Raw genomic sequence first — 21,721 nt, 5'->3', positions numbered from 1 at the left:
AAACTAGTGAACCCTAGTTCCAGTCGCGCGTAACGTCGAACGACCCGTCTGAAAAAAAATTGGTGCGACACGAGGACTTCCCAGAAGGTCACCCATCCGAGTACTACTCTCGCCCAAGCACACTTAACTGCGGAGTTCTGATGGGATCCGATGCATTAGTGCTGGTATGATCGCACCCGTTTAATTTAGCGCTGCAAATACATAAACTCCTTCTCATTTCTTCCCCCTCCCATCATTTGTTTCCTTGTGCGTGCGCACTGCACCTCCCGTGCTCATTCTAATATCAAGTAAAATGCTACAGTGCCGTGACTCACATTTGCGAATAAACCTGAGGACTATAATTCAAGTCGCGCGTATCGTCGAAAGAATCATTTGCAAAAAAATGGGTGCATCACGAGGACTTCACAAGAAAATGGGTGAAATATAAGGACTTCGTAGGAGGTAACCCACGCTAGTTCTACTCTCCCCCAAACACCCTTACCTACGGAGTTCTAATAGAATCCGTTGCATTAGTGCTGGTATGATCGTACCTGTTTCATTTCGTGCTGAAAATACATACACTCCTTCTCCTTCCCTCCCCCTCCCATCAATTGTTTCCTTGTGCGTTCACACTGCACCTCTCATTCTCGTTCTAATATCAATTAAAATGCCTCTGCTTCTTGACTCACATTTGCATATAAACCAACGGACCCTAGTTCCAGTAGCGCGTAAGGTCGAACGACCCGTCTGAAAAAAAATTGGCGAGACACGAGGACTTCCCAGGAGGTCACCCATCCTAGTACTACTCTCGCCCAAGCACACTTAACTGCGGAGTTCTGATGGGATCTGGTGCATTAGTGCTGGTATGATCCCACCTGTTTAATTTCGCGCTGCAAATACATAAACTCATTCCCCTTTCTTCCCCCTCCCGTTATTTGTTTCCTTGTGCGTGCGCACTGCACCTCCCGTGCTCGTTCTAATATCAAGTAAAATGCTACGGTGCCGTGACTCACATTTGTGAATAAACCTGGGGACCATAATTCAAGTAGCGCGTATCGTCGAAAGAATCATCTGCAAAAAAATGGGTGCAACACGAGGACTTCCTAAGAAAATGGGTGAAATATAAGGACTTCGCAGTAGGTCACCCATCCTAGTGCTACTCTCGCCCAAGCACCCTTAACTTGCAGAGTTCTGATAGAATCCGTTGCATTGGTCCTGGTATGATGGCTCATGTTTCATTCTGCGCTGCAAATACATACACTTTTTCTCCCTCCATCCCCCCTCCCGTCATTTGTTTCCTTGTGCGTGCACTCTGCATCTCTCATTCTCGTTATAATATTGATTAAAATGCCCCTGCTTCTTGACTCACATTTGTGTATAAACCAGTGGACCCTAGTTCCAGTCGCGCGTAACGTCGAACGACCCGTCTGAAAAAAAAAATTAGTGCGACACGAGAACTTCCCAGGAGGTAACCCATCCGAGTACTACTCCCGCCCAAGCACACTTAACTGCGGAGTTCTGGTGTGATCCGGTGCATTAGTGTTGGTATGATCGCACCTGTTTAATTTCGCGCTGTAAATACATAAACTCCTTCTCCTTTCTTCCCCCTCCCGTCATTTGTTTCCTTGTGCTTGCGCACTGCACCTCTCGTTCTCGTTCAAATATCAAGTAAAATGTCACGGCGCCGTGACTCACATTTGCGAATAAATCTGCGTACCATAATTAAAGTCGCGCGTAACGTCGAACGGCACATCTGAAAAAAAGAAAATGGGTGCAACACGAGAACTTCCCAGGAGGTAACCCATCATTGTACTACTCTCGCCAAAGCATACTTAACTGCGGAGTTCTGATGGGATCTGGTGCATTTGTGCTGGTGTGACCGCACCTGCTTAATTTCGTGCTGAAAATACATACACTCCCTCTTCCCTCCCCCCTCCCATCATTTGTTTCCTTGTGCGTTCACACTTCACCTCTCCTTCTCGTTCTAATATCGATTAAAATGCCCCTGATTCTTGACTCACATTTGCGTATAAACCAGTGGACCATAGTTCCAGTCGCGCGTAACGTCGAACGACCCATCTGAAAAAAAATTGTTGCGATACGAGAACTTCCCAAGAGGTCACCCATCTGAGTACTACTCTCGCCCAAGCACACTTAACTGCAGAGTTCTGATGGGATCCAGTGCATTTGTGCTGGTATGATGCCACTTGTTTAATTTTGCGCTTCAAATACATACACTCCTTCTCTTTTCTTCCTCCTCCCGTCATTTGTTTCCTTGTGCGTGCGCATTGCACCTCCCGTACTCGTTCTAATATCAAGTAATATGCCCCGGCACCGTGACTCACCTTTGCGAATAAACCAGCAGTTTATAATTCCATTCGCGCATAACGTCGAACAACCCATCCGAGAAAAAAAAGGTGCAACACGAGGGCTTCCCAAATGGTCACCCATCCGAGTACTACTCTCGCCCAAGCACACCTAACTGCGGAGTTCTTATGGGATCCGGGGCTTTAGTGCTGGTATGATCGCACATGTTTAATTCCGCGCTGCAAATACATACACTCATTCTCCTTTCTTCCCCCTCCGTCATTTGTTTCCTTGTGCGTTCACACTTCATGTCTCCTTCTCGTTCTAGTATCGATTAAAATGTCTCTGCTTCTTGACTCACATTTGCGTATAAACCAGCGGACCCTAGTTCCAGACGCGCGTAACGTCGAACGACACGTCTGAAAAAAAATTGGTGCGACATGAAGACTTCCCAGGAGGTCACCCATCCGAGTACTAATCTCGCCCATGCACACTTAACTGTGAAGTTTTGATGGGATCCGGTGCATTAGTGCTGGTATGATAACACCTGTTTAATTTCGCGCTGCAAATACATAAACTCATTCCCCTTTCTTCCCCCTCCCGTCATTTGTTTCCTTGTGCGTGCGCACTGCACCTCCTGTGCTCGTTCTAATATCAAGTAAAATGCTACGGTGCCGTGACTCACATTTGCGAATAAACTTGAGGACCATAATTCAACTCACGCGTATCGTCGAAAGAATTATCTGCAAAAAAATGGGTGCAACACGAGGACTTCCTAAGAAAATGGGTGAAATATAAGGACTTTGCAGGACGTCACCCATCCTAGTGCAACTCTCGCCCAAGCACCCTTAACTTGCGGAGTTCTGATAGAATCCGTTGCATTGGAGCTAGTATGATTGCTCATGTTTCATTCTGCGCTGCATACACTTTTTCTCCCTCCATCCCCCCTCCCGTCATTTGTTTCCATGTGCGTGCACTCTGAATCTCTCCTTCTCGTTCTAATATCGATTAAAATGCCCCTTCTTCTTGACTCATATTTGCGTATAAACCAGTGGACCCTAGTTCCAGTCGCGCGTAACGTCGAACGACCCGTTTGAAAAAAAGAATTAGTGCGACACGAGGACTTCCCAGGAGGTCACCCATTCGAGTACTAATCTCGCCCAAGCACACTTAACTGCGGAGTTTTAATGGAATCTGGTGCATTAGTGCTGGTATGATCGCACCTGTTTAATTTCACGCTGCAAATACATAAAATCCTTCTCCTTTCTTCCCCCTCCCGTCATTTGTTTCCATGTACGTCCGCAATGCACCTTACGTTCTCATTCAAATATCAAGTAAAATGCCACGGCGCCGTGACTCACATTTACGAATAAACCTGAGGACCATAATTCAAGTCGCGCGTAATGTCGAAAGAATCATCTGCAAAAAAATGGGTGCAACACGAGGACTTCACAAGAAAATGGGTGAAATATAAGGACTTCGCAGGAGGTAACCCATGCTAGTACTACTCTCGCCCAAGCACCATTACCTACGGAGTTCTGATAGAATCCGAAGCATTGGTGCTGGTCTGATCGCACCTGTTTCATTTCGTGCTGAAAATACATACACTCCTTCTCCTTCCCTCCCCCTCCCATCGATTGTTTCCTTCTGCGTTCTAATATCGATTAAAATGCCCCTGCTTCTTGACTCACATTTGCGTATAAACCAGCGGACCATAATTCCAGTCGCGCGTAACGTCGAACAACCTGTCTGAAAAATAATTGGTGCGACACGAGAACTTCCCAGGAGGTCACCCATCCGAGTACTACTCTCGCCCAAGCACACTTAACTGCGGAGTTCTGATGGGATCCGGTGCATTAATGCTGGTATGATCACACCCGTCTAATTCCACGCTGCAAATACATAAAGTCCTTCTCCTTTCTTCCCCCTCCCGTCATTTGTTTCCTTGTGCGTGCGCACTGTACCTCCCGTGCTCGTTCTAATATCAAGTAAAATACTACGGTGTCGTGACTCACATTTGCGAATTAACTTGAGGACCATAATTCAAGTTGCGCGTAACGTCGAAAGAATCATCTGTTAAAAAATGGGTGCAACACGAGGACTTCACAATAAAATGGGTGAAATATAAGGACTTCGCAGGAGGTAACCCATGCTAGTACTACTCTCGCCCAAGCACCTTACCTACGGAGTTCTGATAGAATTCGATGCATTAGTACTGGTATGATCGCACCTGTTTCATTTCGTGCTGAAAATACATACACTCTTTCTCCTTCCCTCCCCCTCCCGTCATTTGTTTCCTTGTGCGTGCACTCTGCATCTCTCCTTCTCGTTCAAATATCGATTAAAATGCCCCTACTTCTTGACTCACATTTGCGTATAAACCAGGGGACCCTAGTTGCAGTCGCACATAACGTCGAACGACCCGTCTGAAAAAAAAAATTAAGGCGACACGAGGACTTCCCAGGAGGTCACCCATCCGGGTACTACTCTCGCCCAAGCACCTTTAACTTGCGGAGTTCTGATAGAATCCGTTGCATTGGTGCTGGTATGATTGCTCATGTTTCATTCTGTGCTGCAAATACATATACTTTCTCTACCTCCATCCCCCCTCCCGTCATTTGTTTCCTTGTGCGTGCACTCTGCATCTCTCTTTCTCGTTCTAATATCGATTAAAATGCTCCTGCTTCTTGACTCACATTTGCGTATAAACCAGTGGACCTTTGTTCCAGTCGCGCGTAACGTCGAACGACCCGTCTGAAAAAAAAATTAGTGCGACACGAGGATTTCCCAAGAGGTAACCCATTCGAGTACTACTCTCGCCCAAGCATACATAACTGCGGAGTTCTGATGGGATCCGGTGCATTAGTGCTGGTATGATCGAACCTGTTTAATTTCGCTGCAAATACATAAACTCCTTCTCCTTTATTCCACCTCCCATCATTTGTTTTCTTGTGCGTGCGCACTGCACCTCTCGTTCTCGCTCAAATATCAAGTAAAATGTCACGGCGCCGTGACTCACATTTGCGAATAAATCTGCGGATCATAATTAAGGTCGCGCGTAAGGTCGAACGGCACATCTGAAAAAAAGAAAATGGGTGCAACACGAGAACTTCCAAGGAGGTAACCCATCATTATACTACTTTCACCAAAGGACACTTAACTGCGGAGTTCTGATAGAATCCGTTGCATTAGTGCTGGTATGATCCCTCATGTTTCATTCTGCACTGCAAATACATACACACTTTCTCCTCCCATCCCCCCTCCCGTCATTTGTTTCCTTGTGCGTGCACTCTGCATCTCTCTTTCTCGTTCTAATATCAAGTAATATGCCCCCGCACTGTGACTCACCTTTGCAAATGAACCAGCGGTTTATAATTCCATTCGCGCGTAACGTCGAACAACCAATCCGAAAAAAAATAGGTACAACACGAGGGCTTCCCAAGTGGTCACCTATCCGAGTACTACTCTCGCTCAAGCACACTTAACTGCGGAGTTCTGATGGGATCCGGGGCTTTAGTGCTGGTATGATCGCACCTGTTTAATTTCGCGCTGCAAATACATACACTCCTTCTCCTTTCTTCCCCCTCCAGTCATTTGTATCCTTGTGCGTTAACACTTCACCTCTCATTCTCGTTCTAATATCGATTAAAATGCCCCTGCTTATAGACTCACATTTGCGTATAAACCAGCGGACCCTAGTTCCAGACGCGCCTAACGTCGTACGACCTGTCTGAAAAAAAAATTAGTGCGACACGTGGATTTCCCAGGAGGTCACCCATCCGAGTACTACTCTCGCCCAAGCACACTTAACTGCGGAGTTCTGATGGGATCTGATGCATTTGTGCTGGTATGATCGCACCCATTTAATTTTGCGCTACAAATACATAAACTCATTCCCCTTTCTTCCCCCTCCCGTCATTTGTTTCCTTGTGCGTGCGCACTGCACCTCCCGTTCTCGTTCTAATATCGATTAAAATGCCCTTGCTTCTTGACTCAGATTTGCGTATAAACCAGCGGACCCTAGTTCCAGACATGCGTAACGTTGAACGACCCGTCTGAAAAAAAAATTGGTGCGACACGAGGACTTCCCAGGATGTTATCCATCCGAGTACTAATCTCGCCCAAGCACACATAACTGCGGAGTTCTGATGGGATCCGGTGCATTAGTGCTGGTATGATCGCACCTGTTTAATTTCGCGCTGCAAATACATAAACTCATTCCCTTTTCTTCCCCCTCCCGTCATTTGTTTCCTTGTGCGTGCGCACTGCACCTCCCGTTCTCGTTCTAATATCAAGTAAAATGCCACGGCACCGTGACTCACATTTGCGAATAAACCTGAGGACCATAATTTAAGTCGCGCGTAACGTCGAAAGAATCATCTGCAAAAAAATAGGTGCAACACGAGGACTTCCTAAGAAAATTGGTGAAATATAAGGACTTCGCAGGAGGTTACCCATCCTAGTGCTACTCTCGCCTAAGCACCCTTAACTTGCGAAGTTCTGATAGAATCCGTTGCATTGGTGCTGGTATGAACCCTCATGTTTCATTCTGCGCTGCAAATACATACACTTTTTCTCCCTCCATCCCCCCTCCCGTCATTTGTTTCCTTGTGCGTGCACTCTGAATCTCTCCTTCTCATTTTAATATCGATTAAAATGGCCCTGCTTCATGACTCACATTTGCTTATAAACAAGTGGACCCTAGTTCCAGTCGCGCGCAACGTCGAACGACCGTCTGAAAAGAAATTATTGCGACACGAGGACTTCCTAGGAGGTCACCCATCCGAGTACTACTCTCGCCCAAGCACACTTAACTGCGGAGTTCTGATGGGATCCGGTGCATTAGTGCTGGTACGATCGCACTTGTTTAATTCCGCGCTGCAAATACATAAACTTCTTCTCCTTTCTTCCCCCTCCCGTCATTTCTTTCCTTTTGCGTACGCACTACACCTCCCGTGCTCGTTCTAATATCAAGTAAAATCCTAAGGTTCCGTGACTCACATTTACGAATAAACCTGAGGACCATAATTCAAGTCGCGCGTATCGTCGAAAGAATCATCTGCAAAAAAATGGGTACAACATGAGGACTTCTTAAGAAAATGGGTGAAATATAAGGACTTCGCAGGAGGTCACCCATCCTAGTGCTACTCTCGCCCAAGCACCCTTAACTTGCGGAGTTCTAATAGAATCCGTTACATTGGTGCTGGTATGATTGCTCATGTTTCATTCTGCACTGCAAATACATACACTTTTTCTCCCTCACACTTAACTGCGGAGTTCTGATGGGATCCGAAGCTTTAGTGCTGGTATGATCGCACACTCCTTCTCCTTTCTTCCCCCGCCCGTCATTTGTTTACATGTGCGTTCACGTTTCACCTCTCATTCTCGTTCTAATATCGATTAAAATGCCCCTGCTTCTTGACTCACATTTGCGAATAAACTAGCGGACCCTAGTTCCAGACGCGCGTAACGTCGACCGACCCGTCTGAAAAATAATTGGTGCGACACGAGGACTTCCCAGGAGGTCACCCATCCGAGTACTAATCTCGCTCGAGCACACATAACTGCGGAGTTCTGATGGGATCCGGTGCATTAGTGCTAGTATGATCACACTTGTTTAATTTCGCGCTGCAAATACATAAACTCATTCCCCTTTCTTCCCCCACCCGTTATTTATTTCCTTGTGCGTGCGCACTGCACCTCCCGTTCTCGTTCTAATATCAAGTAAAATGCTACAGCGCCGTGACTCACATTTGCAAATAAACCTGAGGACCATAATTCAAGTCGCGCGTAACGTCGAAAGAATTATCTACAAAAAAATGGGTGCAACACGAGGACTTCAGAAGAAAATGGGTTAAATACAAAGACTTCGCAGGAGGTAACCCATGCTAGTATTACTCTCGCCCAAGCACCCTTTCCTACGGAGTTCTGATAGAATCCGTTGCATTAGTGCTGGTATGATCGCACCTGTTTCATTTCGTGCTGAAAATACATGCACTCCTTCTCCTTCCCTCCCCCTCCCATCAATTGTTTCCTTGTGCGTGCACTCTGCATCTCTCATTCTCGTTTTAATATCGATTAAAATGCCCCTGCTTCTTGAGTCACATTTGTGTATAAACCAGCGGACCCTAGTTCCAGTCGCGCGTAACGTCGAACGACCCGTCTGGAAAAAAATTAGTGCGACACGAGGACTTCTCAGGATGTCACCCATCCGAGTACTGCTCTCGCCCAAGCACACTTAACTGCGGAGTTTTGATGGGATCCGATGCATTAGTACTGGTATGATCACACATGTTTAATTTCGCACTGCAAATACATAAACTCCTTCTTCTTTCTTCCCACTCCCTTCATTTGTTTCCTTGTGCGTGCGCACTGCACCTCTCGTTCTCGTTCAAATATCAAGTAAAATGCCACGGCGCCGTGACTCACATTTGCGAATAAATTTGCGAACCATAATTAAAGTCGCGCGTAATGTCGAATAGCACATCTTAAAAAAAGAAAATGGGTGCAACACCAGAACTTCCGAGGAGGTAACCCATCATTGTACTACTTTCGCCAAAGCACACTTAACTGCGGAGTTCTGATGGGATCCGGTGCATTTGTGCTGGTGTGACCGCACCTGTTTAATTTCGTGCTGAAAATACATACACTCCTTCTTCCCTCCCCCCCTCCCATCATTTGTTTCCTTGTGCATTCACACTACACCTCTCCTTCTCATTCTAATATCGATTAAAAAGTCCCTGATTCTTGACTCACATTTGCGTATAAACAAGTGGACCATAGTTCCAGTCGTGCGTAACGTCGAACGACCCATCTAAAAAAAAATTGTTGCGATACGAGGACTTCCCAAGAGGTCACCCATCCGAGAACTATTTTCTCCCAAGCACGCTTAACTGCAGAGTTCTGATGGGATCCAGTGCATTAGTGCTGGTATAATCACACCTGTTTAATTTCGCACTGCAAATACATAAACTCCTTCTCTTTTCTTCCCCATCCCGTCATTTGTTTCCTTGTGCGTGCGAACTGCACCTCCCGTAGTCGTTCTAATATCAGGTAAAATGCCACGGAGCCGTGACTCACATTTGCGAATAAACCTGCGGACCATAAATCAAGTCGCGTGTAACGTCAAAAGAATCATCTACAAAAAGATGGGTGCAACACGAGGACTTCACAAGAAAATGGGTGAAATATAAGGACTTCGCAGGAGGTAACCCATGCTAGTACTACTCTCCCCCAAGCACCCTTACCTATGGAGTTCTGATAGAATCCGATGCATTAGTGCTTGTATAATCGCACATGTTTCATTTCGTGCTGAAAATACATACACTCCTTCTTCCCTCCCCCCCTCCCATCATTTGTTTCCTTGTGCGTTCACACTGCACCTCTCCTTCTCGTTCTAATATCGATTAAAATACACCTGATTCTTGACTCACATTTGCGTATAAACCAGCGGACCATAGTTCCAGTCGCGCGTAACATCGAACGACCCGTCTGAAAAAAAATTTGTGCAACACAAGGACTTCCCAGGAGGTCACCCATCCGAGTACTACTCTCGCCCAAGCACACTTAACTGCGGAGTTCGGATGGGATCCGGTGCATTAGTGCTGGTATGATCGCACCAGTTTAATTTCGCGCTGCAAATACATAAACTCCTTCTCCTTTCTTCTCCCTCCCGTCATTTGTTTCCTTCTGCGTGCGCACTGCACCTCCCGTGCTCGTTCTAATGTCAAGTAAAATACTACGGTGCCGTGACTCAAATTTGCGAATAAACCTGAGGACCATAATTCAAGTCGCGCGTAACGTCGAAAGAATCATCTGCAAAAAAATGGGTGCAACACGAGGACTTCACAAGAAAATGGGTGAAATATAAGGACTTCGCAGGAGGTAACCCTTGCTAGTACTACTTTCACCCAAGCACCCTTACCTACGGGGCTCTGATAGAATCCGTTGCATTAGTGCTGGTATGATCGCACTTGTTTCATTTCGTGCTGAAAATACATACACTCCTTCTCCTTCCCTCCCCCTCCCATCAATTGTTTCCTTGTGCGTTCACACTACACCTCTCCTTCTCGTTCTAATATCGATTAAAATGCCTCTACTTCTTGACTCACATTTGCGTATAAACCAGCGGGCCCCCAGTTCCAGTCGCACGTAACGTCGAACGACCCGTCAGAAAAAAAATTGGTGCGACACGAGGACTTCCCAGGAGGTCACCCATCCGAGTACTACTCTCGTCCAAGCAAACTTAACTGCGGAGTTCTGATGGGATCCGGTGCATTAGTGCTGGTATGATCGCACCCATTTAATTTCGCGCCGCAAATACATAAACTCCTCATTTCTTCCCCCTCCCGTCATTTGTTTGCTTGTGCGTGCGCACTGCACCTCCCGTGCTCGTTCTAATATCAAGTAAAATGCTACGGCGCCGTGACTCACATTTGCGAAAAAACCTGAGGACCATAATTATACTCGCGCGTACCGTCGAAAGAATTATCTGCAAAAAAATGGGTGCAACACGAGGACTTCCTAAGAAAATGGGTGCAACACGAGGACTTCCTAAGAAAATGGGTGAAATATAAGGACTTCGCAGGAGGTCACCCATCCTAGTGCTACTCTCGCCCATGCACCCTTAACTTGCGGAGTTCTGATAGAATCCGTTGCATTGGAGCTGGTATGATTGCTCATGTTTCATTCTGCGCTGAAAATACATACACTTTTTCTCCCTCCATCCCCCCTCCCGTCATTTGTTTCCTTGTGCGTGTACTCTGCATCTCTCATTCTCGTTCTAATATCGATTAAAATGCCCCTGCTTCTTGACTCATATTTGCGTATAAACCAGTGGACCCTAGTTCCAGTCGCGCGTAACGTCGAACGACCCGTCTAAAAAAAAAAAATTAGTGCGACACGAGGACTTTCCAGGAGATCACCCATCCGAGTACTAATCTCGCCCAAGCACACTTAACTGCGGAGTTCTGATGGGATCCGGGGCATTAGTGCTGGTATGATCGCACCTGTTTAATTTCGCGCTACAAATACATAAACTCATTCCCCTTTCTTCCCCCTCCCGTTATTTCTTTACCTTGTGCGTGCGCACTGCACCGCCCGTGCTCGTTCTAATATCAAGTAAAATACGACGGTGCCGTGACTCACATTTGCGAATAAACCTAAGGACCATAATTCAAGTCGCGCGTATCGTCGAGAGAATCATCTGCAAAAAAATGGGTGGAACACGAGGACTTCCTAAGAAAATGGGTGAAATATAAGGACTTCGCAGGAGGTCACCCATCCTAGTGCTACTCTCGCCCAAGCACCCTTAACTTGCGGAGTTCTGATAGAATCCGTTGCATTGGTGCTGGTATGATTGCTCATGTTTCATTCTGCGCTGCAAATACATACATTTTTTCTCCCTCCATCCCCCCTCCCGTCATTTGTTTCCTTGTGCGTGCACTCTGCATCTCTCCTTCTCGTTCTAATATCGATTAAAATGCCCCTGCTTCATGACTCACATTTGCGTATAAACTAGTGGACCATAGTTCCAGTCGCGCGTAACGTCTAACGACCCGTCTGAAAAAAAAATTAGTGCGACACGAGAACTTCTCAAGAGGTTACCCATCCGAGTACTACTCTCGCCCATGCACACTTAACTGCGGAGTTCTGATGGGATCCGGTGCATTAGTGCTGGTATGATCGCACCTGTTTAATTTTGCGCTGCAAATACATAAACTCCTTCTCCTTTCTTCCCCTCCCGTCATTTGTTTCCTTGCGCGTGCACACTGCACCTCTCGTTCTCGTTCAAATATCAAGTAAAATACCACGACACCGTGACTCACATTTGCGAATAAATCTGCGGACCATAATTAAAGTCGTGCGTAATGTCGAACGGCACATCTGAAAAAAAAAATGGGTGCAACACAAGAACTTCCCACGAGGTAACCCATCATTGTACAACTTTCGCCAAAGCACACTTAACTGCGGAGTTCTGATGGGATCCGATGCATTTGTGCTGGTATGATCACACCTGTTTAATTTCGCGCTGCAAATACATACACTCATTCGCCTTTCTTCCCCCTCCCGTCATTTGTTTCCTTGTGCGTACGCACTGCACCTCCCGTTCTCGTTCTAATATCAAGTAAAATGCCACGGCGCCCTGACTCACATTTGCGAATAAACCTGAGGACCATAATTCATGTCGCGTGTAACATCGAAAGAATCATCTGCAAAAAAATGGGTGCAACACGAGGACTTCACAAGAAAATGGGTGAAATATAAGGACTTCGCAGGAGGTAACCCATGCTAGTACTACTCTCGCCCAAGCACCCTTACCTACGGAGTTCTGATAGAATCAGTTGCATTAGTGCGGGTATGATCGTACCTGTTTCATTTCGTGCTGAAAATACATACACTCCTTCTCCTTCCCTCCGCCTCCCATCAATTGTTTCCTTGTGCGTTCACACTGCACCTCTCCTTCTCGTTCTAATATCGATTAAAATGCCTCTTCTTCTTGACTCACATTTGCGTATAAACCAGCGGACCCTAGTTCCAGTCGCGCATAACGTCGAACGATCCGTCTGAAAAAAAATTGGTGCAACACGAGGACTTCCCAGGCGGTCACCAATCTGAGTACTACTCTCGCCAAAGCACACTTAACTGCGGAGTTCTGATGGGATCCGGTGCATTAGTACTGGTATGATCTCACCTGTTTAATTTTGCGCTGCAAATACATAAACTCATTCCCCTTTCTTCCCCCTCCCGTCATTTGTTTCCTTGTGCGTGAGCACTGCACCTCCCGTTCTCGTTCTAATATCAAGTAAAATTCTACAGCGCCGTGACTCACATTTGCGAATAAACCTGAGGACCATAATTCAAGTCGCGCGTAACGTCGAAAGAATCATCTGCAAAAAAATGGGTGCAACACGAGGACTTCACAAGAAAATGGGTTAAATATAAGGACTTCGCAGGAGGTAACCCAAGCTAGTACTACTCTCGCCCAAGCACCCTTACCTACGGAGTTCTGATAGAATCCGTTGCATTAGTGCTGGTATGATCGTACCTGTTTCATTTCGTGCTGAAAATAGATACACTCCATTGCCTTCCTTCCCCCTCCCATCAATTGTATCCTTGTGGGTTCACACTGCACTTCTACTTCTCCTTCTAATATCGATTAAAATGCCCCTGCTTCTTGACTCACATTTGCGTATAAACCAGCGGACCCTAGTTCCAGTCCCGCGTAACGTTGAACGACCCGTCTGAAAAAAAATTGGTGCGACACGAGCACTTCCCAGGAGGTCACCCATCCGAGTACTACTCTCGCCCAAGCACACTTAACTGCGGGGTTCTGATGGGATCCGGTGCATTAGTGCTGGTATGATCGCACCTATTTCATTTTGTGCTGAAAATACATACACTCCTTCTCCTTCCCTCCCCCTCCCATCAATTGTTTCCTTGTGCGTTTACACTGCACCTCTCCTTCTCGTTTTAATATCGATTAAAATGCCCCTATTTCTTGACTCACATTTGCGTATAAACTAGTGGACCCTAGTTCCAGTCGCGCGTAACGTCGAACGACCCGTCTGAAAAAAAATTGGTGCGACACGAGGACTTCCCAAGAGGTCACCCATCCGAGTACTACTCTCGCCCAAGCACACTTAATTGCGGAGTTCTGATGGGTTCCGGTGCATTAGTGCTGGTATGATCGCACCCATTTAATTCCACACTGCAAATACATAAACTCCTTCTCCTTTCTTCCCCCTCCCGTCATTTGTTTCCTTATGCGTGCGCACTGCACCTCCTGTGCTCGTTCTAATATCAAGTAAAATTCTACGGTGCCATGACTCACATTTGCGAATAAACCTGAGGACCATAATTCAAGTCGCGCGTATCGTCGAAAGAATCATCTGCAAAAAAATGGGTGCAACACGAGGACTTCCTTAGAAAATGGGTGAAATTTAAGGACTTCGCAGGAAGTCACCCATCCTAGTGCTACTCTCGCCCAAGCACCTTTAACTTGCGGAGTTCTGATAGAATCCGTTGCATTGGTGCTGGTATGATTGCTCATGTTTCATTCTGCGCTGCAAATACATATACTTTTTCTACCTCCATCCCCCCTCCCGTCATTTGTTCCTTGTGCATGCACTCTGCATCTCTCTTTCTCGTTCTAATATCGATTAAAATGCTCATGCTTCTTGACTCACATTTGCGTATAAACCAGTGGACCCTTGTTCCAGTCGCACGTAACGTCGAACGACCCATCTGAAAAAAAAATTAGTGCGACACGAGGACTTCCCAAGAGGTAACCCATTCGAGTACTACTCTCGCCCAAGCACACTTAACTGCGGAGTTCTGATGGGATCCGGTGCATTAGTGCTGGTATGATCGAACCTGTTTAATTTCGCGCTGCAAATACATAAACTCCTTCTCCTTTATTCCCTCTCCCGTCATTTGTTTCCTTGTGCGTGCGCACTGCACCTCTCGTTCTCGCTCAAATATCAAGTAAAATGCCACGGCGCCGTGACTCACATTTGCGAATAAATCTGCGGACCATAATTAAGGTCGCGCGTAAGGTCGAACGGCACATCTGAAAAAAAGAAAATGGGTGCAACACGAGAACTTCCAAGGAGGTAACCCATCATTGTACTACTTTTGCCAATGCACACTTAACTGCGGAGTTCTGATGGGATCCGGTGCATTTGTGCTGGTGTGACTGCACCTGTTTAATTTCGTGCTGAAAATACATACACTCCTTCTTCCCTCCCCCCCTCCCATCATTTGTTTCCTTGTGCGTGCGCATTGCACCTCTCATTCTCGTTCTAATATCAAGTAAAATGCTACGGTGCCGTGACTCACATTTGCGAATAAACCTGAGGACCATAATTCAAGTCGCTCGTATCGTCGAAAGAATCATCTGCAAAAAAATGGGTGCAACACGAGGACTTCCTGAGAAAATGGGTGAAATATAAGGACTTCGCAGGAGGTCACCCATCCTAGTGCTACTCTCGCCCAAGCACCCTTAACTTACGGAGTTCTGATAGAATCTGTTGCATTGGTGCTGGTATGATTGCTCATGTTTCATTCTGCGCTGCAAATACATACACTATTTTTCCCTCCATCCCTCCTCCCGTCATTTGTTTCCTTGTGCCTGCACTCTGCATCTCTCCTTTTTGTTCTAATATCGATTAAAATGCCCCTGCTCCTAGTTCCAGTCGCGCTTAACGTCGAACAACCCGTCTGAAAAAAAAATTAGTGCGACACGAGAACTTCCCAGGAGGTCACCCATCCGAGTACTACTCTCGCCCAAGCACACTTATCTGCAGAGTTCTGATGGAATCCGATGCATTAGTGCTGGTATGATCGCACTTGTTTAATTTCGCGCTGCAAATAGATAAACTCCTTCTCCTTTCTTCCCCCTCCCAAGAAAATAGGTGAAATATAAGGACTTCGAAGGAGGTCACCCATCCGAGTACTTTTCTCGCCCAAGCACCCTTAACTACGGAGTTCTGATAGAATCCGTTGCATTAGTGCTGGTATGATCCCTCATGTTTCATTCTGCACTGCAAATACATACACTCTTTCTCCTTCCATCCCCCCTCCCGTCATTTGTTTCCTTGTGCGTGCACTCTGCATCTCTCTTTCTCGTTCTAATATCAAGTAATATGCCCCAGCACCATGACTCACCTTTGCAAATGAACCAGCGGATTTTAATTCCATTCGCGCGTAACGTCGAACAGCCCATCCAAAAAAAATAGAAGCAACACGAGGGCTTCCCAGGTGGTCACCCATCCGAGTACTACCCACGCCCAAGCACACTTAATTGCGGAGTTCTGATGGGATCTGGAGCTTTAGTGCTGGTATGATCGCACCTGTTTATTTTCACGCTGCAAATACATACACTCCTTCTCCTTTCTTCCCCCTCCCGTCATTTGTTTCTTTGTACGTTCACACTTCACCTCTCATTATAGTTCTAATATCGATTAAAATGCCCCTGCTTCTTGACTCACATTTGCGTATAAACCAGCAGACCCTAGTTCCAGACGCGCGTAACGTCGAACGACCCGTCTGAAAAAAAATTGGTGCGACACGAGGACTTCCCAAGAGGTCACCCATCTGAGTACTAATCTCGCCCAAGCACACTTAACTGCGGAGTTCTGATGGGATCTGGTGCATTAGTGCTGTTATGATCGCACCTGTTTAATTTCGCGCTGCAAATACATAAGCTCATTCTCCTTTCTTCCCCCTCCCGCCATTTGTTTCCTTGTGCGTGCCTACTGCACCTCCCGTGCTCGTTTTAATACCAAGTAAAATGCTACGTTGCCGTGACTCACATTTGCAAATAAACCTGAGGACCATAATTCAAGTCGCGCGTATCGTCGAAAGAATCATCTGCAAAAAAATGGGTGCAACACAAGGAGTTCCTAAGAAAATGGGTGAAATATAAGGACTTCGCCGGAGGTCACCCATCCAAGTGCTACTCTCGCCCAAGCACCCCTAACTTGCGGAGTTCTGATAGAATCCGTTGCATTGGTGCTGGTATGATTGCTCATGTTTCATTCTGCGCTGCAAATACATACACTTTTTCTCCCTCCATCACCCCTTCCGTCATTTATTTCCTTGTGCGTGCACTCTGCATCTCTCCTTCTCATTCTAATATCGATTAAAATGCCCCTGCTTCTTGACTCACATTTGCGTATAAACCAGTAGACCCTAGTTCCAGTCGCGCGTAACGTCGAACGACCCGTCTGAAAAAATAAAATTAGTGCGACACGAGGACTTCCCAGGAGGTCACCCATCCGAGTACTACTCTCGCCCAAGCACACTTATTTGCGGAGTTCTGATGGGATCCGGTGCATTAGTGCTGGTATGATCGCACCAGTTTAATTTCGCGCTGCAAATACATAAACTCCTTCTCCTTTCTTCCCCCTCCCGTCATTTGTTTCCTTGTGCGTGCGAACTGCACCTCTCATTCTCGTTCAAATATCAAGTAAAATGCCACGGCGCCGTGACTCATATTTTTAAATAAATCTGCGGACCATAATTAAAGTCGCGCGTAACGTCGAGCGGCACATCTGAAAAAAAGAAAATTGGTGCAACACGAGAACTTCCCAGGAGGTAACCCATCATTGTACTTCTTTCGCCAGAGCACACTTAACTGCGAAGTTCTGATGGGATCCGGTGCATTTGTGCTGGTGTGACCGCAACTGTTTAATTTCGTGCTGAAAATACATACACTCCTTCTTCCCTCCCCCCCTCCCATCATTTGTTTCCTTGTGCGTTCACACTGCACATCTCCTTCTCGTTCTAATATCGATTAAAATGCCCCTGATTCTTGACTCACATTTGAGTATAAACCAGCGGACCATAGTTCCAGTCGCGCGTAACGTCGAACGACCCATCTGAAAGAAAATTGTTGCGATACGAGGACTTCCCAAGAGGTCACCCATCCGAGTACTACTCTCGCCCAAGCACACTTAACTACAGAGTTCTGATGGGATCCAGTGCATCAGTGCTGGTATGATCCAACTTGTTTAATTTTGCGCTTCAAATACATGCACTCCTCCTTTCTTCCCCCTCCCGTCATTTGTTTCCTTGTGCGTTCACACTTCACCTCTCATTCTCGTTCTAATATCGATTAAAATGCCCATGCTTCTTGACTCACATTTGCGTATAAACCAGCGGACCCTAGCTCCAGACGCGCGTAACTTCGAACAACCTGTCTAAAAAGAAATTTGTACGACACGAGGACTTCCCAGGAGGTCTCCCATCCGAGTACTAATCTCGCCCAAGCACACTTCACTGCGGAGTTCTGATGGGATCCGGTGCATTAGTGCTGGTATGATCCCACCTGTTTAATTTCGCGCTGCAAATACATAAACTCATTCCCCTTTCTTCCCCCTCGCGTCATTTGTTTCCTTGTGCGTGCGCACTGCACCACCCGTTCTCGTCCTAATATCAAGTAAAATGCTACAGCACCGTGACTCACATTTGCGAATAAACCTGAGGACCATAATTCAAGTCGCGCGTAACATCGAAAGAATCATCTACAAAAAAATGAGTGCAACATGAGGACTTCACAAGAAAATGGGTGAAATATGAGGACTTCACAGGAGGTAACCCATGCTAGTACTACTCTCGCCAAAGCACCCTTACCTACGGAGTTCTGATAGAATCCGTTGCATTTGTGCTGGTTTGATCGCACCTGTTTCATTTCGTGCTGAAAATACATACACTCCTTCTTCTTCCCTCTTTCTCCCATAAATTGTTTCCTTGTGCATTCACACTGCACCTCCCCTTCTCATTCTAATATCGATTAAAATGCCCCTGCTTCTTGACTCACATTTGCGTATAAACCAGCGGACACGAGTTCCAGTCGCGCGTAACGTCGAACGACCCATCTGAAAAAAAATTGTTGCGATACGAGGACTTTCCAGGAGGTCACCCATCCGAGTACTACTCTCGCCCAAGCACAATTAACTGCAGGGTTCTCATGGGATCCAGTGCATTAGCGCTTGTATGATGCCACTTGTTTAATTTTGCGCTTCAAATACATACACTCCTTCTCTTTTCTTCCTTCTCCCGTCATTTGTTTCCTTGTGCGTGCGCACTGCACCTCCCGTACTCGTTCTAATATCAAGTAAAATGCCACGGCGCCGTGACTCACATTTGCGAATAAACCTGCGGACCATAAATCAAGTCGCGCGTAACGTCGAAAGAATCATCTGCAAAAAGATGGGTGCAACACGAGGACCTCCCAAGAAAATGGATGAAATATAAGGACTTCGCAGGAGGTCACCCATCCTAGTGCTACTCTCGCCCAAGCACCCTTAACTTGCAGAGTTCTGATAGAATCCGTTGCATTGGTGCTGGTATGATTGCTCATGTTTCATTCTGCGCTGCAAATACATACACTTTTTCTCCCTCCATCCCCCCTCCCGTCATTTGTTTCCTTGTGCGTGCACTCTGCATCTTTCCTTATCGTTCTAATATCGATTAAAATGCCCCTGCTTCTTGACTATCATTTGCGTATAAACCAGTGGACTCTAGTTCCAGTCGCGCGTAACGTCGAACGACCCGTCTGAAAAAAAAATTAGTGCAACACTAGGAATTCCAAGGAGGTCACCCATCCGAGTACTACTCTCGCCCAAGCACACTTAACTGCAGAGTTCTGATGGGATCCGGTGCATTAGTGCTGGTATGATCACACCTGTTTAATTTTGCGCTGCAAATACATAAACTCCTTCTCCTTTTTTCTCCCTCCCGTCATTTGTTTCCTTGTGCGTGCGCACTGCACCTTTCGTGCTCGTTCTAATATCAAGTAAAATGCTACGGTGCCGTGACTCACATTTGCGAATAAACCTGAGGACAATAATTCAAGTCGCGCGTATCAAGTAATATACCCTGGCACTGTGACTCACCTTTGCAAATGAACCAGCGGTTTATAATTTCATTCGCGCGTAACGTCGAACAACACATCCGAAAAAAAATAGGTGCAACACGAAGGCTTCCCAAGTGGTCACCCATCCGAGTACTACCCTCGCCCAAGCACACTTTACTACGGAGTTCTTATGGGATCTGGAGCTTACTGCTGGTATGATCGCACCTATTTAATTTCGCGCTGCAAATACATACACTCCTTCTCCTTTCTTCCCCCTCCCGTCATTTGTTTCCTTGTGCGTTCACACTTCACCTCTCATTCTCGTTCTAATATCGATTAAAATACCCCTACTTCTTGACTCACATTTGCGTATAAACCAGCGGACCCTAGTTCCAGACGCGCGTAACGTCTAACGACCCGTCTGAAAAAAAATTGGTGCGACACGAGGACTTCCCAGGAGGTCACCCATCCGAGTACTAATCTCGCCCAAGCACACTTCACTGCGGAGTTCTGATGGAATCCGGTGCATTAGTGCTGGTATAATCGCACCTGTTTAATTTTGCGCTGCAAATACATAAACTCATTCTCCTTTCTTCCCTCTCCCGTCATTTTTTTCCTTGTGCGTGCGCACTACACCTCCCGTTCTCGTTCTAATATCAAGTAAAATGCTACAGCATCGTGACTCACATTTGCGAATAAACCTGAGGACCATAATTCAAGTCGCCCGTATCGTCGAAAGAATCATCTTCAAAAAAATGGGTGCAACACGAGGACTTCACAAGAAAATGGGTGAAATATAAGGACTTCGCAGGAGGTAACCCATGCTAGTACTACTCTCACCCAAGCACCCTTACCTACGGAGTTCTGATAGAATCCGTTGCATTAGTGCTGGTATGATCGCACCTGTTTCATTTCGTGCTGAAAATACATACACTCCTTCTCCTTCCCTCCCCCTCCCATCAATTGTTTCCTTGTGCGTTCACACTGCACCTCTCCTTCTCGTTCTAATATCGATTAAACTGCCCCTGCTTCTTGACTCACATTTGCGTATAAACCAGCAGACCCTAGTTCCAGTCGCGCGTAGCGTCGAACGACCTGTCTGAAAAAAATTGGTGCGATAGGAGGACTTCCCAAGAGGTCACCCATCCGAGTACTACTCTCGCACATGCACACTTAACTGCGGAGTTCTGATGGGATCCAGTGCATTAGTGCTGGTATGATCGCACCTGTTTAATTTCGCGCTGCAAATACATAAACTCCTTCTCCTTTCTTCCCCCTACCGTCATTTATTTCCTTGTGCGTGCGCACTGCACCTACCGTGCTCGTTCTAATATCAAGTAAAATGCTACGGTGCCGTGACTCACATTTGCGAATAAACCTGAGGACCATAATTCAAGTCGCGCGTATCGTCGAAAGAATCATCTGCAAAAAAATCGGTGCAACACGAGGACTTCCTAAGAAAATGGGTGAAATATAAGGACTTCGCAGGAGGTCACCCATCCTAGTGCTTCTCTCGCCCAAGCACCCTTAACTTGCGGAGTTCTGATAGAATCCGTTGCATTGGTGCTGGTATGATTGCTCATGTTTCATTATGCGCTGCAAATACATACACTTTTTCTCCCTCCATCCCCCCTACCGTCATTTGTTTCCTTGTGCGTGCACTCTGCATCTCTCCTTCTCGTTCTAATATCGATTAAAATGCCCCTGCTTCTTGACTCACATTTGCGTATAAACCAGCGGACCAAAGTTCCAGTCGCGCTTAACGTCGAACGACCCATCTGAAAAAAAATTGTTGCGATACGATGACTTCCCAAGAGGTCACCCATCCAAGTACTATTCTCGCCCAAGCACACTTAACTGCAGAGTTCTAATGGGATCCAGTGCAGTAGTGCTGGTATGATGCCACTTGTTTAATTTTGCGCTTCAAATATATACACTCATTCTATTTTCTTCCTCATCCCATCATTTGTTTCCTTGTGCGTGCGCACTGCACCTCCCGTACTCGTTCTAATATCAAGTAAAATGCCACGGCGCCGTGACTCACATTTGCGAATAAATCTGCGGACCATAAAT

At 46.3% G+C, this 21,721-nt stretch overlaps 9 non-coding genes and 33 pseudogenes across 9 annotated transcripts; all 42 read right to left on the bottom strand.

Moving 5' to 3' along the window:
• Positions 1 to 59: 59 nt before the first annotated feature.
• Positions 60 to 178, bottom strand: LOC148250798 (5S ribosomal RNA). Its single transcript, XR_015814620.1, has one exon. It is a non-coding gene; the product is annotated as a 5S ribosomal RNA (ribosomal RNA).
• A 559-nt stretch (positions 179 to 737) lies between these two features.
• Positions 738 to 856, bottom strand: LOC148250797 (5S ribosomal RNA; annotated as a pseudogene).
• A 563-nt stretch (positions 857 to 1,419) lies between these two features.
• On the bottom strand, positions 1,420 to 1,538 carry LOC148250796 (5S ribosomal RNA; annotated as a pseudogene).
• Positions 1,539 to 1,747: 209 nt separating this feature from the next.
• Positions 1,748 to 1,866, bottom strand: LOC148250795 (5S ribosomal RNA; annotated as a pseudogene).
• Positions 1,867 to 2,069: 203 nt separating this feature from the next.
• Positions 2,070 to 2,187, bottom strand: LOC148250794 (5S ribosomal RNA; annotated as a pseudogene).
• A 206-nt stretch (positions 2,188 to 2,393) lies between these two features.
• Positions 2,394 to 2,512, bottom strand: LOC148250793 (5S ribosomal RNA; annotated as a pseudogene).
• A 204-nt stretch (positions 2,513 to 2,716) lies between these two features.
• Positions 2,717 to 2,835, bottom strand: LOC148250792 (5S ribosomal RNA; annotated as a pseudogene).
• Positions 2,836 to 3,392: 557 nt separating this feature from the next.
• LOC148250791 (5S ribosomal RNA) lies at positions 3,393 to 3,511 on the bottom strand (annotated as a pseudogene).
• A 535-nt stretch (positions 3,512 to 4,046) lies between these two features.
• On the bottom strand, positions 4,047 to 4,165 carry LOC148250790 (5S ribosomal RNA). Its single transcript, XR_015815748.1, has one exon. It is a non-coding gene; the product is annotated as a 5S ribosomal RNA (ribosomal RNA).
• A 560-nt stretch (positions 4,166 to 4,725) lies between these two features.
• On the bottom strand, positions 4,726 to 4,845 carry LOC148250789 (5S ribosomal RNA; annotated as a pseudogene).
• A 207-nt stretch (positions 4,846 to 5,052) lies between these two features.
• LOC148250788 (5S ribosomal RNA) lies at positions 5,053 to 5,171 on the bottom strand (annotated as a pseudogene).
• A 532-nt stretch (positions 5,172 to 5,703) lies between these two features.
• On the bottom strand, positions 5,704 to 5,822 carry LOC148250787 (5S ribosomal RNA; annotated as a pseudogene).
• Positions 5,823 to 6,028: 206 nt separating this feature from the next.
• Positions 6,029 to 6,147, bottom strand: LOC148250786 (5S ribosomal RNA). The gene has a single exon (XR_015814662.1). It is a non-coding gene; the product is annotated as a 5S ribosomal RNA (ribosomal RNA).
• A 206-nt stretch (positions 6,148 to 6,353) lies between these two features.
• Positions 6,354 to 6,472, bottom strand: LOC148250785 (5S ribosomal RNA; annotated as a pseudogene).
• Positions 6,473 to 7,032: 560 nt separating this feature from the next.
• LOC148250784 (5S ribosomal RNA) lies at positions 7,033 to 7,151 on the bottom strand (annotated as a pseudogene).
• Positions 7,152 to 7,782: 631 nt separating this feature from the next.
• On the bottom strand, positions 7,783 to 7,901 carry LOC148250783 (5S ribosomal RNA; annotated as a pseudogene).
• Positions 7,902 to 8,460: 559 nt separating this feature from the next.
• On the bottom strand, positions 8,461 to 8,579 carry LOC148250782 (5S ribosomal RNA; annotated as a pseudogene).
• A 209-nt stretch (positions 8,580 to 8,788) lies between these two features.
• On the bottom strand, positions 8,789 to 8,907 carry LOC148250781 (5S ribosomal RNA; annotated as a pseudogene).
• A 204-nt stretch (positions 8,908 to 9,111) lies between these two features.
• Positions 9,112 to 9,230, bottom strand: LOC148250780 (5S ribosomal RNA; annotated as a pseudogene).
• A 558-nt stretch (positions 9,231 to 9,788) lies between these two features.
• Positions 9,789 to 9,907, bottom strand: LOC148250779 (5S ribosomal RNA). The gene has a single exon (XR_015815712.1). It is a non-coding gene; the product is annotated as a 5S ribosomal RNA (ribosomal RNA).
• Positions 9,908 to 10,467: 560 nt separating this feature from the next.
• LOC148250778 (5S ribosomal RNA) lies at positions 10,468 to 10,586 on the bottom strand. Its single transcript, XR_015815259.1, has one exon. It is a non-coding gene; the product is annotated as a 5S ribosomal RNA (ribosomal RNA).
• Positions 10,587 to 11,177: 591 nt separating this feature from the next.
• LOC148250777 (5S ribosomal RNA) lies at positions 11,178 to 11,296 on the bottom strand (annotated as a pseudogene).
• A 563-nt stretch (positions 11,297 to 11,859) lies between these two features.
• On the bottom strand, positions 11,860 to 11,978 carry LOC148250776 (5S ribosomal RNA). The gene has a single exon (XR_015814265.1). It is a non-coding gene; the product is annotated as a 5S ribosomal RNA (ribosomal RNA).
• Positions 11,979 to 12,184: 206 nt separating this feature from the next.
• On the bottom strand, positions 12,185 to 12,303 carry LOC148250775 (5S ribosomal RNA; annotated as a pseudogene).
• A 559-nt stretch (positions 12,304 to 12,862) lies between these two features.
• LOC148250774 (5S ribosomal RNA) lies at positions 12,863 to 12,981 on the bottom strand (annotated as a pseudogene).
• Positions 12,982 to 13,540: 559 nt separating this feature from the next.
• LOC148250773 (5S ribosomal RNA) lies at positions 13,541 to 13,659 on the bottom strand. The gene has a single exon (XR_015815131.1). It is a non-coding gene; the product is annotated as a 5S ribosomal RNA (ribosomal RNA).
• Positions 13,660 to 13,864: 205 nt separating this feature from the next.
• On the bottom strand, positions 13,865 to 13,983 carry LOC148250772 (5S ribosomal RNA; annotated as a pseudogene).
• A 561-nt stretch (positions 13,984 to 14,544) lies between these two features.
• Positions 14,545 to 14,663, bottom strand: LOC148250771 (5S ribosomal RNA; annotated as a pseudogene).
• Positions 14,664 to 14,872: 209 nt separating this feature from the next.
• Positions 14,873 to 14,991, bottom strand: LOC148250770 (5S ribosomal RNA; annotated as a pseudogene).
• A 528-nt stretch (positions 14,992 to 15,519) lies between these two features.
• Positions 15,520 to 15,638, bottom strand: LOC148250769 (5S ribosomal RNA; annotated as a pseudogene).
• A 384-nt stretch (positions 15,639 to 16,022) lies between these two features.
• On the bottom strand, positions 16,023 to 16,141 carry LOC148250768 (5S ribosomal RNA; annotated as a pseudogene).
• A 205-nt stretch (positions 16,142 to 16,346) lies between these two features.
• On the bottom strand, positions 16,347 to 16,465 carry LOC148250767 (5S ribosomal RNA; annotated as a pseudogene).
• Positions 16,466 to 17,029: 564 nt separating this feature from the next.
• On the bottom strand, positions 17,030 to 17,148 carry LOC148250766 (5S ribosomal RNA). Its single transcript, XR_015814746.1, has one exon. It is a non-coding gene; the product is annotated as a 5S ribosomal RNA (ribosomal RNA).
• A 209-nt stretch (positions 17,149 to 17,357) lies between these two features.
• On the bottom strand, positions 17,358 to 17,476 carry LOC148250765 (5S ribosomal RNA; annotated as a pseudogene).
• Positions 17,477 to 17,680: 204 nt separating this feature from the next.
• On the bottom strand, positions 17,681 to 17,798 carry LOC148250764 (5S ribosomal RNA; annotated as a pseudogene).
• Positions 17,799 to 18,001: 203 nt separating this feature from the next.
• LOC148250763 (5S ribosomal RNA) lies at positions 18,002 to 18,120 on the bottom strand (annotated as a pseudogene).
• A 1,240-nt stretch (positions 18,121 to 19,360) lies between these two features.
• LOC148250762 (5S ribosomal RNA) lies at positions 19,361 to 19,479 on the bottom strand (annotated as a pseudogene).
• Positions 19,480 to 19,757: 278 nt separating this feature from the next.
• LOC148250761 (5S ribosomal RNA) lies at positions 19,758 to 19,875 on the bottom strand (annotated as a pseudogene).
• Positions 19,876 to 20,080: 205 nt separating this feature from the next.
• On the bottom strand, positions 20,081 to 20,199 carry LOC148250760 (5S ribosomal RNA). The gene has a single exon (XR_015815494.1). It is a non-coding gene; the product is annotated as a 5S ribosomal RNA (ribosomal RNA).
• A 235-nt stretch (positions 20,200 to 20,434) lies between these two features.
• Positions 20,435 to 20,553, bottom strand: LOC148250759 (5S ribosomal RNA; annotated as a pseudogene).
• A 204-nt stretch (positions 20,554 to 20,757) lies between these two features.
• Positions 20,758 to 20,876, bottom strand: LOC148250758 (5S ribosomal RNA; annotated as a pseudogene).
• A 561-nt stretch (positions 20,877 to 21,437) lies between these two features.
• Positions 21,438 to 21,555, bottom strand: LOC148250757 (5S ribosomal RNA; annotated as a pseudogene).
• Positions 21,556 to 21,721: the final 166 nt, after the last annotated feature.

Source organism: Carica papaya, chromosome 8 (genome assembly GCF_054855325.1).
Source record: "Carica papaya isolate Zhongbai chromosome 8, ASM5485532v1, whole genome shotgun sequence".
NCBI lineage: Eukaryota > Viridiplantae > Streptophyta > Magnoliopsida > Brassicales > Caricaceae > Carica > Carica papaya.
Note: the sequence above shows the minus strand (reverse complement) of the source record. Positions and strands in the feature narration are given on the sequence as shown.